Genomic DNA, 13,515 nt, shown 5'->3' on the forward strand with positions numbered 1-13,515 from the left:
ACATTGTTGTCCTAGCCTGAATTAGTTACTATGTGGATGTTTTAATTCAGATGTTAAACTTTGCTTCATCTATATCCTGTGTTTTTATTCCATGCATATATGTGTAAATATTTAATTGAATATTAAATAACATTTTAAGCAGACTGTTTAATATGTTTAGGAGTTATATAGCGTTCCCGCTAGGCTGTTTTAGCGGGGCGCAGCGCCCTGTCCTACTTCTGGAGGGCAAAAAGCACACTGACCTCCAGAAGGAGGGCAAAAAGCGCCCTGCCCTCACACCCTGCGGGTGCCGTCTTCACCCGCGGGACGCAGGAGAAATGAGCGGTGACCCGGTCACTGCCGGAGAATAGACGCCGGGCGCATGCGCTCGGCATCTATTCTCCCTATCTGCAGCGCTTGGGGGCTGCCCGGTGGGTCCGTAAGTGCCGGGCACGCCCCCAAGAATGACGAAAAGGGGACGCGTCTTATAGACACGCCCCCTTTTCATGGTCACGCCCCCTTTTCGGGCACACAACGTTGCCCTCTCTAGCTCCGGCGCCCTGCCTGCCGCCGGAGCTAGAGTGAACACTAGTTATACACGAGCGCGGTTGTTTTCAGAATGATAGATTAATAAAGAAACCACTTTATTAACAAATGAGTACGATGCTGTGCTCCAACCGGGGGCGTAACTAGTTATTTGAAGACCGAATAGGAAAAATTTGTAAGGGCCCCTATGTACCACCCAATGGTGAAAAATGTATATAACACATGTAACTGTGACAAGGAAGATGGGCCCCCCTCAGCTCTGGGCTCCATAGCAGCTGCACCCCTAACACATATGGTAGTTACTCCCATGGTTACAAAACCTATTATGATGAAAGGATACAATAAATATAGACTATGTGTACAGGAATTCCAAATAAAAAAGAAAGCTTACAAGAAATAGAACACGTAGCTGGGGGAATATCAAGAAAATTGATGCAGACTCTCAAACTCAATTCATCCCAAGAGTCAGACACAGAACAAGAAGGTGTAATATATTTTAAAACCTAAACTACGTCTCCCTTGAGGTCATCCCCAACTATCCCGTGACTGGCTGGCTCCTGACTCTGTTGAATGACGGTTGGGACGACAGAGCTAACGTCTACCTTAAACCCATAAAATGATACAACTTCCCTTGTGTTTGGAAAAACGTATGCTCAATCTATTTCTCATAAATTAATCTTTTACATGATATCAAATAAAAGACCAGGGGAGGGGGGAAAATCACCTGGGTACATAATTCCTCCTTTCCCCACAGTAATATGGGCCCCTATTTTTATCAGATTAAATATCGAGCTGCTAATTTTCTTTCGATATGGTTTATCACCAGGGGTGTATTGAGAGGAGGGGGCCCGTGTTCACTTCCCATCCGGTGCTCCCTCCTCTCCCCCCGGCTGCCGTCTGCGAACTGAAAGAAGCGGTAGACTCCAGGCACTATAGAGTGTGCCCGGAGTCTGCTGCGCATGCGCGGAACCCCGGGGGAAATGGCGCGGCAGCCATTTTCCTGGTGATTTCCTACTGCGCTCGAGCAAAACACTGGGAAAATGGCAGCGGTGGCCATTTGCCAGTTTTCTATAGCGTTACTCCATGGGACATCGGGGAGTTAAGTGGAGAAAAATAAAAAAGTACGGGTGCAGGGTGTGCGGTGCGGGCCCCCCCTGGACGCAGGGGCCAGTGTGCACCGCACACCCCGCACCCATTATAAATACAACCCTGCTTGTCACATAAGTTTGCATAGACTCCTGCTCTATGGAGCCCTGATCGTCTTGCAGACTGACATTTGTTTGAAGCTCAAGCAAGGCCTGTGACAGTAATACCCGCAGCCAGGGCACGGCTCCAGGAGAATATATATTTTGGCTGAGGACGAAGGATGTTTACAGTTTTGCTACTTCCTTTCAACAGTGCAATATTTCATTATTCCCTTACACACAGGATATCACAATGTACAATCTCATAGGATACATTTCAAAACCTCAACCACTTCTCTACTTTTACTGTGGGCCCTAGAATGTAATTTGAACATCTGTAATTTCATATAGGCAGTGTTATTGCAGGAGACGTATGCTGCGAAATTTCTCCTGACTATGTCTAGCGTTCCCACTAGGCTGTTTTAGCGGGGCGCGGCGCCCTGCCCGCCTTCTGGAAGGCAAAAAGCTCCCTGCCCTCCAGAAGGAGGGCAAAAAGCGCCCTGCCCTAAGCCTGCGGGAGCAGTCTTCACCCACGTGTCGCAGTGTACCGCGGGTGAAGAAATGTGCGGTGACCCGGTCACTGCCGGAGAATAGACGCCGGGCGCATGCGCCCGGCATCTATTCTCACTGTCTGCACGGCTTGGGGGCTGCCCGGCGTGTCTGTAAGTGCCGGGCACGCCCCCAAGAGTGACGAAAAGGGGACGTGTCTTATACACACGCCCCCTTTTCAATGACCACGCCCCCTTCTCGGGCGCGCGCACGAACTTGCCCTCTCTAGCTCCGGCGCCCTGCCTCGTGCCGGAGCTATAGTGAACACTATATGTCCATGTCTCCGCAAGCCAGTGGTTCTTAAACTTTTTCAAATCACGGTGCCCTAGAGTATCAGCATTTTTTCCACGGCAACCCCTGGGCCCAAAGTTTCTTATTGAGAAATTCAGCAAAAATTAAACAAAGTAAATTGTGCTTCTATGTCACACTTAGGGTCAGTTATGTGGTGGGTGACAGGGCTGCGCTTCCTTTTGTCCACATTTATTGATTGTCAGTCATTAGAACTGGTTTTGCCTATCACACTGACTAAAAACAATTTTATTTGGTACTGGACCACCAACCCGAGGCACCCCTGCAAGTGCCCTGAGGCACCCCAGGTTCCACAGCACCCAGTTTGGGAACCACTGACATAAGCAAAGGAGGGTGCACAGGTTCTGACATGCTTTTGCTATGTGTCAATTACAGCGTTAATGCTTATACTGGTTATGCTAGTTATGAACGGAGATAAAACTCACCGTCACAGACAGACAGACCAATTATCTGACGTTGCCAAACAGGGTCAGATAATTAGTCTCCCTGGTGGGAGATTTAATGGTTTCTGGGAGTTTAATTTTCGTCTAAAGCGATTCAATTGTTTTGGGGCAACCAGCCAGAGGCTGCACTTCAGGAAGGTGCAAGCAGAAGTATGCGTAAGGTAGGGCTTTGGGGCTGGTCACGAGTGCCAGGCATACCTTACCTGCAGAGCGCCCGTCACTTAGCACGGGAGAAGTTGATTAAAGCATTAGAATGCGGCTGACTCAACCAGTGCGGGGCTGGTTGTGCAAACAATTGAATAGCTCACAGTGCAGTTTATACGGGAACTAGAAAAAACTGAATCGAGCCACAAATCTGATGGCGACTATATTCACTATCAGATCTGAGCACCGATTGAATGAATGCACTTCTGACACTTTGCTAAAGTGCAGACAATGGGGCTGATGCAGTCCCAAGTCGGTCGCATTTGACCAATGTTTTCAGGCCTGTGCCAGAGTGCACCTGTCTCGATGGTCGCAGTGCCCTGTTAGCCGCAGCCCGATTGACAGGCTGCAGGCATTTTGGTGTGGCGAGGGTTCCAGAAAACAGGGGCATGACGTGCTGGTGAAACAATCACTGGTGAGTGAATAGATACTATGCGCATGCACATGGCATCTATTTACACTGCAGGGAGAGCTTGGGGGGGCAGCCCAGCATCTCCTTAAGTGCTGGGCACTCCCCCTACAGTGATGAAAAGGGACGCGTCTCAAGGATACACCCACTTTCTTGAGTGATCACCTGCGCTGAAGTGCCCATTTTTGACAGGCGTCCTACAGTGAAGACTACACGAAAACCCAGTGGCGCCGACATTTGCACCCAGCGCTGAACAAGTCCAACGTACGAGGTTTTCTCTATGTTTAACTAGTGTTATTCTTTACAACAATCGAGTGCGAGAGCTAAATTTGATCTAATTTTAGTGTTACAAAATTTGTTGAACGTTTTGATCACACTGTTCTAAATCCAGATCTGGACGCTGTCTCATGTCACGGCAGAGAATATCTACCGGGATATTATTACCTATAATCCAATCAGTACCTTTGTGAGTGAGTATAGTTTTTGCATTGGTGTCACATTATTGTTGCCAGCCAAATAACTAGACTTTCAAAGTCCTCCCGTCATACAGACACGGCTCGACAGACAAGTCTTCCAGATGATTGCAAATCATTGAGCCAAAGCTGGAATATGGCGGATGCCAGATTTTTATTCTTGCAAAACTTCCCACTACGGCCCTAACTGTGTGGGGTTGAATATTCTCCCTGTGCTTGCGTGAGTTTCCTCCGGGTGCTCCGGTTTCCTCCCACACTCCAAAAATATACTGATAAGTTAATTGGCTCCAAAACAATAATGAACACTAGTGTGTATGTGTGGGAGCAATTTCTGCCCCAGTGGAGATTGTAAGCTCCACTGGGGCAGGGACTGATGTGAATGGCCAAATATTCTCTGTAAAGAGCTGCGGAATGTGTGTGCGCTATATAAATAACTGGTAATAAATGAATAAAACTCTGCACTAACATCTAAACCTAACTTGGAATTTGAAATAATGGGCTCGATTCAATTGAACGCAAATTAAATAGCGCCGGGAAGGAGCTGCGGGAGCTATTGAATTCTGCGAGCTGTTAGGTCGGAGAATGCCCGTTCTCGCTTCCCTCGCACCTTAAACATGGTGTTTAGTGGCGAGCTCGGGCATTCTCCGACTTAACTTCCTGGCGCGGTGCTGTTTCGGCGGCGCTGACAGAAAACAGCATCGTGCCTGTACTTTTGCAGATTTCTGCTCGCACCCCTGGAGGGATGCGAGAAGAAATCCTTGAAAACGCGCAGAATTGAATAGCTCCTTCCCGCAGATATTTAATTCCCGTTCAAGTTAATCAGAGTCTAGTTTATGTGATAGTTTGCAGTTATTAAACTACCATGAAGTCCTGACTTACAACTACAATGAAAACATGACTTGCTTGTATCGTGACCGCCTCAATGTACAGTAGTGTGTATAATAGGCCTGATTCAGACCCGCTCGCAAGCGCTCAGCGCTTGCAAGCGTGTCGATGTTCCCCACTGCGCATGCGCTGCCTCCGGCGTGCGCATGCTCGAGCCCCAGCGAGCGACGACAGCTCCGTTGCTCACTACAAGACGGGGCGGCTGTCGATGTTGATTGACAGCTCGCCCCGTTCTGTAGGCGGGGAGGGGGGGGTGGCTGCACAAACGGAGGCGTTCCCGAAGGAACGCCTGCCGTTTGTGGGCGGCCCTACTGACATCACTCGTGATGTCAGTAGTGGACTTCCTGCTCTATTAGAGCAGGAAGTCCACTCGGGCTTGGGGGAGCAGAGACCCTCCTGTAGGGTCTCGACGCAAGCCTGATGGACGCGATAATCGCGACCATCACCAGACCGCTCGCACTAGCTGTGGGTGGTCACCCACAGCTTTGCGAGCGGCCAGGAGGCCGAAACAAAAAAAAGTGTATTAACCCCAAGGAAGATTACTATGTGCTAATGACTAATATGGGAGCATGCAAGTGAGACAGGAAGGATAATTACAGAGAAGCTATTAGCTGTGGACAAACAAATGACTCGTAAGATTAATCACTTGTTTCTCCAGTAGCATCAACTTAAAAACACTTATAATCAGCAAAAAGGGAGCTTGATGGGGAGGGGCCAATAGTACTCATGGCACATTCCTTATGAAGGGAAAATTAAATAAGAAATTGCACAACTTAGGTAATAAGGTAACCTCTCTGTGGGGTTGATGTAGTAATGGACCAGTGGAGAAGTTGCCCATAGCAATCAACCAGCATCGCGGTAACATTTACCAAGTAAATTCTATAAAATAGGTAGAAGCTGATGGGTTGCTATAGGCAACTTCTCCATTCTTTTCCAATGCTTTATACATCAACCCATGTTTCTGCCAATACCCAGATTTGTTACCGTTTTCCAACTGAAAAAAAATTGTGATTAAATATGCTGGTGATATATAAATGTTAATAAAATAAATACCATAAAATGTAGGCAAAAGTGTAATAAATAAGGGGATTATTTTAATTTTTTTTTATCAACATACGACTTTTAATAGAACTACCATGCCAGTCATCCTCCAGTATATATATTTCAGTGAAATTACAGAGCATCCTATTAATCAATAACGTGATCTAGTGGTCAGTAAACTGTGCATGCTATATAATAAAACAGTCTGCCGATAAAAATGATGTCATCACGTTGGCAGGTAATGACAGTTGGTCTGAACTGACCCCTCCCCACCAGTGTCTGTCACTTCCGGCATAACACACATCTACAGTCCCCAAACACTTCTGCTATTTCCCATCACATGCCTGAATATCACCCAATGACATCACAACATTAACTACAAGCAAAATTAGAGAACAGTATCAAAAGAAAAAAAAAAAAAAAAGGAAAAAATGTACACGGGGCAGCACAGGCCACGCACTGAAAGAAATAAAAAAACTCTGTAGAGGAGAAAAGGTGAGGACGACCCAAAAAGTACAACAGATGAAAAGAAAAAAAGGTAATGCTAAGGATAATCGATATAATAAAGTCTAGTGCCAGTGACAGGCACACTGCAGCCAGTATCTAATCGGCATAAAAACAACTGGATAAACTAAAAAGTCGGTCCTGCGGAGGTAATGATGTCTTAAGAAAAAAAAAAAAAACAGCGACGGGAAAGAAGAGCAAAAGAGAGAGCAGGGGAGATACAGAAGCAGACAATGGGTCTGAGAAAGACCATGGAGGAGAGAAAGAGCAGTGGGAGAGATGGAGCAAGAGGGGTGGAGAGAGAGACCCCAGGCATTGGCAGTGATACCAGCTGTTATAGAAGCTGCCCAGACAGTCACCACACTGGTAATAAGAAATGGGAGGAGAATATCATACATGTATCTTCAGTGTCTGGGACCCAACCCCAATGTTAAGCTGGGTACACACCTCACAAAGGCGCGACCCTTTATTGTGGTGAGCGATGGAACGATACTTTGCATGCGCAGTACACTGCTGAATCAGCCATACGATAGCACGATGTATTGTTACATGCTGCATGTAACTACAGGTTGTCTCCCATATCCAAAATGCTTGGGACCAGGGGTATTTTGGATAACGGAATATTCCGTGTTTTGGAATAATTGCATATTATAATGAAATATCTTGGGAGTGGGACCAAATATACACACAGAATGCATTTATGTGTTATATACACCTTATACACACAGCCTGCAGGTCATTTTATACAATATTTTTGTGGCTCAAGCAAAGTTCGTGTACATACATGAAATTCATTTATGTTTCATATACACTTTATACACACAGCCTGAAGGTAATTTTATACAATATATTTAATAATTTGTGCCTTAGACAAAGTTTGTGTACATTGAACCATCAAAAATCAAAGGTTTCATTATCTCAGTCATGCTAAAAATATTCTGTATTTCGGAATATTTGGATATGGGAGACACAACCTGTATACCGTTTCGATTAGTGCATCGTACCATCTGATGTGCAGAACAGCAGATGGAAAGGTGCAATGAACGACGGATTGAGTGTACACACTATGGGCTCGATTCAATTCAACGTGATTTGAATAGCGCCGAGAGGGAGCTCCCGGAACTACTCGATTCAGCGCTGTTTTGTCAGAGAATGGCGGTTCTCGTACCTTAAACATGGTGTTTAGTCGCGAGCTCCGGTATTCTCCGACTAAACTGCCTGGCGTGATGCTGTTTCCGCAGCGTTAAGGGCAGAAAAAAAAAAGCATTGTGCCAGGAGTTTTGTCGGATTTCTGCTCGCACCCCAGGAGGGATGCGAGAAATCCTTGACAGCGCACTGAATTGAATAGCTCCGGGAGCTCCCTCCCGGCGCAATGCGATTTGCGTTGAATTGAATCGAGCCCTATATATAGATCCACATCAGGACAATATATTGTTCGATAGATCATAGTGTACCCAGCATAAGAGGGCGATTAAAGTGTTTATTGGGTGGCGATAATTTATGGGCGACCGACGGAGCAATTCAATGGTTTTGAGAGCCCAAAACACTTGTCACACCGAGCTTAACCGCGTAAACAGGCTAAACTCGTCTAAAGACCTGGTTAGGGCGTCCAAACTAGGAATGGACATTGAAAGCTGAGGTTAGCAACCATCGATGTTACTGATTCAATGGAAGTGCTTTTCCAATCGAATATCGGGAATTCAATGGCTGCCAGCCGTTGGATGCAGATTCCCGATGCCCATCGCTGGATATGATGTCGGAAGCCCGGCAGCTATTCAATGCTGGGCTTCCAACGTCCATCCCATGCGCAAACCCTCGGGCTTTTCACACATTTGTGCTCACCACCTTAGGAGATATAGGTGCCCATTCGGAGAAACAATTGGTATGTTGGTAGCCCCCCCCCCAAAAAAATAATGTTCATTCCCCCCCATAGTCTTATTTTAGTGTTTTCTATTTTCGCACACAGTGCATAGAACACAACAGTAATACGGGCGCTGCTCAGTGATCATTATCCAAGTGTCAGCAAATAGGAGCCTAACAGCTGCCAGCACTGAGCCCTGGGGTCTCCTTACACCGCCTCACTGTATGGACATGATGCATCCCAGCCCTCAGGGGCAGCAGCTAATGGCAGGACATCTCCATGTCTGTCTCACACTCCATTTCATACACCCGGCCAGCCCCCAAGCAGAGCCCGCCTGGCACCCTTACACACAGAGAAACGCTGCCTGCTCTCCTGCCCCGGGATATTACCGCTCAACGCTCTTTCTCCCTCCACTTCCGGCCTCTCTGGTGTCAGCGGCGAGAACTCTGCTTCCACTTCCGGTACCATCCACACACAGACACCGGCTGACCGCCCCTCTCCCCGGGATATTACCGCCCAACGTTTTCTTCCCTCCACTTCCGGCCTCTCTGGTCTGACTGGTGTCAGTGGCGAGAATTCTGCTTCCGCTTCCGGCCTGACGCAGACACAAAGCGGAGGGCGGGGCCTACACACGTTCAAATGTAGAAAGCGCGGGGAGGAGGGGGGTGAGCCACCTGTACAGCGCCCGGCGGAACACGCCCACTGGGGGTGTGGCCAATGTGTCAGCTATTGTTGGCATGATGTAGGAGGGTGATCTGGGTGGGCCTCATTCACTATGAAGCACAACTGCAAATGCAATAGCGATTACGCACGCAGTTCAACTGCGTTTGTATGCTAATCCCTTGCGATCGCAATGCCGCCGCTGCACTACATAAGGACGCCCACTTTACCTTACACACATCCGTAATGTTTAGCAAGACCGCGAAAAACATCGGTACAATCAAGTCCCATCACAGCCTCACGCACACTTGCACAAGCTCTGACCTTACTCAGAAATTGCTAACTTCCACGCACGCTATGAGACCTCAGGCTGCGCAGTGGATAATTTATGCATGCCCCTGCAATGGCACCTGCGTTCGTCCAACAATGCCCCCCCCCCATCACCACCCACAAACGGCATTTCCTGTCAGTCACTGTGATGGGTTTGTGTACTCACTGCGATTGTAGTCCCAATCGCAATGGCTAGTTTGTGCACGCGCACTGCGATCCATACTAATGCGCAGTACGCAAAAATCAGCCACTTGCGTGTGTTCCTTGCTTAATCAGGCCCTGTATTAATGCTGCATTGCAGCCTAGTGATGGCCATTGAAAGCTGCACCATCGATGGCTGATTGTTCAAACCATGGATAGAAAACCATCAATCATTTACCTTTCGATGGTTGAGTGCTGCGCATGCCCTTTTCGTGGGAAGGCACATGCTTTTTTTTTTTGTGGAGTCTATTGGCCCGCACTGGGTGTCACCGACCCCAGTGACGCCACTGTTGGTCATTACTTTTTTCCTTGATTTGTTTCTTCAGTCTGCTTTTAATACTCAGCGATCACGCTGAGCAAAAAAATTTGTGGGTGCCAGGGACCACTTACTTTAGAAAATTGGGGTCCTATTCCACTTTTTCTGGGTCCCATTATATATTATGGTACATTGCTAGGGGCAGGTAGCAGTTAGGATAGAGGGGTTGAGGGCAAGCAGTAGCTGGAGTAGAGCTGGTTATAGAGACAAGGAGAAGTGGGGGTAGGGGGGATAAGGGCAGGGAGGGGATAAGTGCAGACAGCAGTTGAGACAGTGCTGGGGGGCAAGGGTGGAGCTAGGGGCAGACTGCTAGGGGTAAGGTTAGAATTCAGCTGGGGTAGCATTGGAGCAAGGAGGGGGTTAGGGGCAGGCAGTACTGAGGGCAGTGCTGTTGGAGTAGGTAGAGAGCGGCTAGGACAGTACTGGGGGGCAAGGATGGGGCTGGGGCAAGGAGTACTTGGGGGTAGGTAGGGGGTAAGGGTAGATAGTAGCTGGGGCAAGCAGGTGCTTAGGGACAGACAGTACTGGGGGTAGGGAGGAGGTAAGAGTAGATAGCTGGGGCAAAAATGGGCTTAAGCACAGACTGTACTATTGGCAGTGATATTTATTAATACTGCTGACTGAGCCTCCAAGTACATAGAAACAAAAGAGTTGTCATGATGTGAACAAGCCCTCTAGGCGAAACGATCGTCATCTCCAGCAAACAAGGACGCAGCCATCTCCATTGGAATATGACCACTGAAGCAATACTCGTGCAGGGAGATGGTGATGTAATCTACCAGCGTCTTTACCTTATCCTTTGTTATTGAAATAGTACTGCAATACCTACATACAGACCACTGCACATACTCTTAGACACCCCGTTGTTCGCGCTCTCTCCTTGTGACCTCCCCCGTCTAGTGCTGCACTGTCGTCTGACACCAGTACAGACGTGTGGTTACTGTCACGACAGCAGAAGTGCATTTCCAGTTATCTTTCAGCACAGGCAGGGCCTCTTCACTCTCTCATCTACCACCCTCTACTATATGTAAGGTGATCAGACAGCAGAAGTGAAAGGGGATTAACTTGGCTGGATTCTGTCAACCTACTAAAGATTTAAATGGTGCGTTCCTTGCAGTGAGTAAAATCTCTATTAACCCAAATTTGTGTTAATTGTGCTTTATGTGTATTCTCTACAGCACATTTATTAAAGGTAAAAAACATTGACCCTCCTGCTCACTAAGCAGGGTGATGCTCCGCCATGAGCAAGTAGTATACAGTATACCTAATAAATGTGGTTACTACAATGCACTCTGCATTACCAGTTTTTTAGACTAAAATATATCTCTACTGCTGATTAACTTCATGCAATATATTTCTTTCAGCAGGACTGTGTTCTATCCACTGAGTGAAAAAAACTAGGGATTTGTTTTTATGTTTTTTGCTACATGAATAACAATTGTCTCTCTGCCAGATCTTGAGCTTTTGCATTCATTGCAACATATTGATACTAATTGTCTCTCTGCTAGCAACTGCACTGCAACATATTGCTACAAAATGGATACAATGATATCTCCTATAGCAGTATATATGCAGGATAAACCATCTGATAAAATACTCCTTCCAGTATACTAGAATCTATGTAGATATGTTTATCTGAGATTTGTTGAAAATTACAAGGAAGGTTTCTTTGGTATATGTTTTTGAATGATCAATAATAGATAAATATAATGTGTTGAATCTAACCACTTACAATAATCGCCTTTTGCCTGTATTAACAAATATTGGAAGTGAACTATATTGATTTCTATGTTTGTAATTATTGACTGTATTTAAATATCATTGGAGGTTGAAAAATAACCTCTTCCCCCCTTATATTCTAAAATCTTATAAAATAAAAGTTAAGTTTTAATTTATTCATACTACTTTAAGAGTGCCTCCAACAAAGAGTCTTCTTTTCTCTTCCTCCTCCCAGTATATACCAAGCCCAGATAATAACTTATTTGAGGCCTGCATGCACAGGGAATACACATTACTGCAGGGGTCTCCCCTCCTACATATGCCTACCATACGGGGTCACAGCCTACATACGCATAACTGTCTCCCCGGGCACAAATGCCGGCCAGGGGAGTATAGGCAGGCATCACACTGGCTCGCTGCCCATACAGAGCCGCATCGCTCACCTTTGCAGAGGAGGAGGGTGGCTGCGCCCGGTGTCGTTGCGCTCTGAAGACGATGCAGAGGCACCGCTGGAGACTGATCTGGGCTGGAAGAAGAGCACTCAGCAGATCGACCTGTTGTGCTGCTGCTCATGGGCAGTGGGCAGCTAAGAGAGAGAGGAAGGAAGACCCTGCAGGCTGCGATTGGCTGAAGAGTCTAGATGAGGAGATGCCGCCGCCGGCTATTGGTTGAGAAGACGCCGGTGGCGGTGCTGCAGCGCTGCACACAGGCAGTGTGTCCCACGAGACCCAGGCAGTTTTTAAATCGGGTCCCCGACAGCCTGTAGCACGTAAAAATGCGATATAGCGTGTATTTTGCGAACCCTGATACTTTAGTACTCTGCAGAGTTGCCATGGTAACCACAGTCACATGATACACTGTAGTGAGCAGAGATCTGGATTCTGGATCAGGGTAGTTCATCCACAGAGAAACCATTGATAGTTTCTGAAGCCATCAATAGTTTTACCATTGATGGTTAAAGACATTGCATCTACACGGTGTCGAAGCTGGATAATTGGCTGAGACAAGATCAGTTTAAAATTGAATCGCAGCGCCGCCATCTTGCGACTGGCAGCAAGATGCTATCTTGGAAACGAGATCGAAAGACGCCATTTTGCGAATGGCCGCCCAAGCGCCATTTTAGATAAACTCACAATTAAGTACATATGGCAATATTACTATTAGCATCATGCGATTGCATCTTTCACCATTTCTTATACACAAATTAATACGCACAATTGCTCTGTTAACTAGTCGCATATTAGCGAATGCATAAGATCTTGTATGAACACGCTGTTTATTAGCTTTATGCGCACGCATCTGCCCCAAGTTAACTAGCGTCTTTATATCACACCCCACATACGTACACATTACATATTCATATAAAAGGTTTAATAAGCTTTAAGGTATAAGATTTAAATATGTTCATTTATTATAATTGCTGTGAAATAAAGATTATTTGGTAACTAAGGTTTTATACGTGATAAGTAAGTCATGCTTGGTATTGTACTGATGCGTTCTCTTTCAACAGTATTCCGGTATCATCGGTGTGGAGATCGCATCATGCATTCTCAACTTATGGACCGAAGAGACTTCAAGCAGCAAAATGTACATATTATGACCAACTGTTAGGATGTTGCATGTGGCAGGAAACCAGAGACCACCAGTTGTTAGAGGCTGGTTTATGTCTATTTGAATTAACCTGTTAAATGCTCTGTAACAGATGCATCCCCCTTGGGAACCAATGACATCAGCAACAAACTTCTCTATTGTGTTGTCTATTTCTGGGGGGTATAAATATGTGTGCTCCAACCCTGGGTCTTAGTCTTCTTGCTGAATGCTGATTGACGAGGGGTTTCTTGCTGATGCCTAACATCTGGACCATAAGCGCTGCGTATGTATACTGTACTCGGGTCTGTATAA

At 46.5% G+C, this 13,515-nt stretch overlaps 1 protein-coding gene across 6 annotated transcripts in view; it reads right to left on the reverse strand.

Annotated features, from left to right (window-relative positions):
- Nucleotides 1-8,995, reverse strand: part of DAXX (death domain associated protein) — a 31,740-nt gene extending 22,745 nt beyond the window's left edge. For 2 of the 6 annotated variants that reach the window (XM_088446625.1, XM_088446620.1), the window contains exon 1: nt 8,777-8,994. The gene's annotated coding sequence lies outside the window, so the exon portion shown is untranslated. Of the gene's footprint in view, nt 1-8,598; nt 8,684-8,734 lie in introns of those variants that run through there. The other 4 variants (XM_088446626.1, XM_088446621.1, XM_088446622.1 and 1 more) reach the window with 4 other exon arrangements.
- Nucleotides 8,996-13,515: the final 4,520 nt, after the last annotated feature.

The sequence above is a fragment of the Taudactylus pleione genome, unplaced genomic scaffold (assembly GCF_031769625.1).
Source record: "Taudactylus pleione unplaced genomic scaffold, aTauple2 ptg000400l, whole genome shotgun sequence".
In the NCBI taxonomy this organism is placed as follows: Eukaryota; Metazoa; Chordata; class Amphibia; order Anura; family Myobatrachidae; genus Taudactylus; species Taudactylus pleione.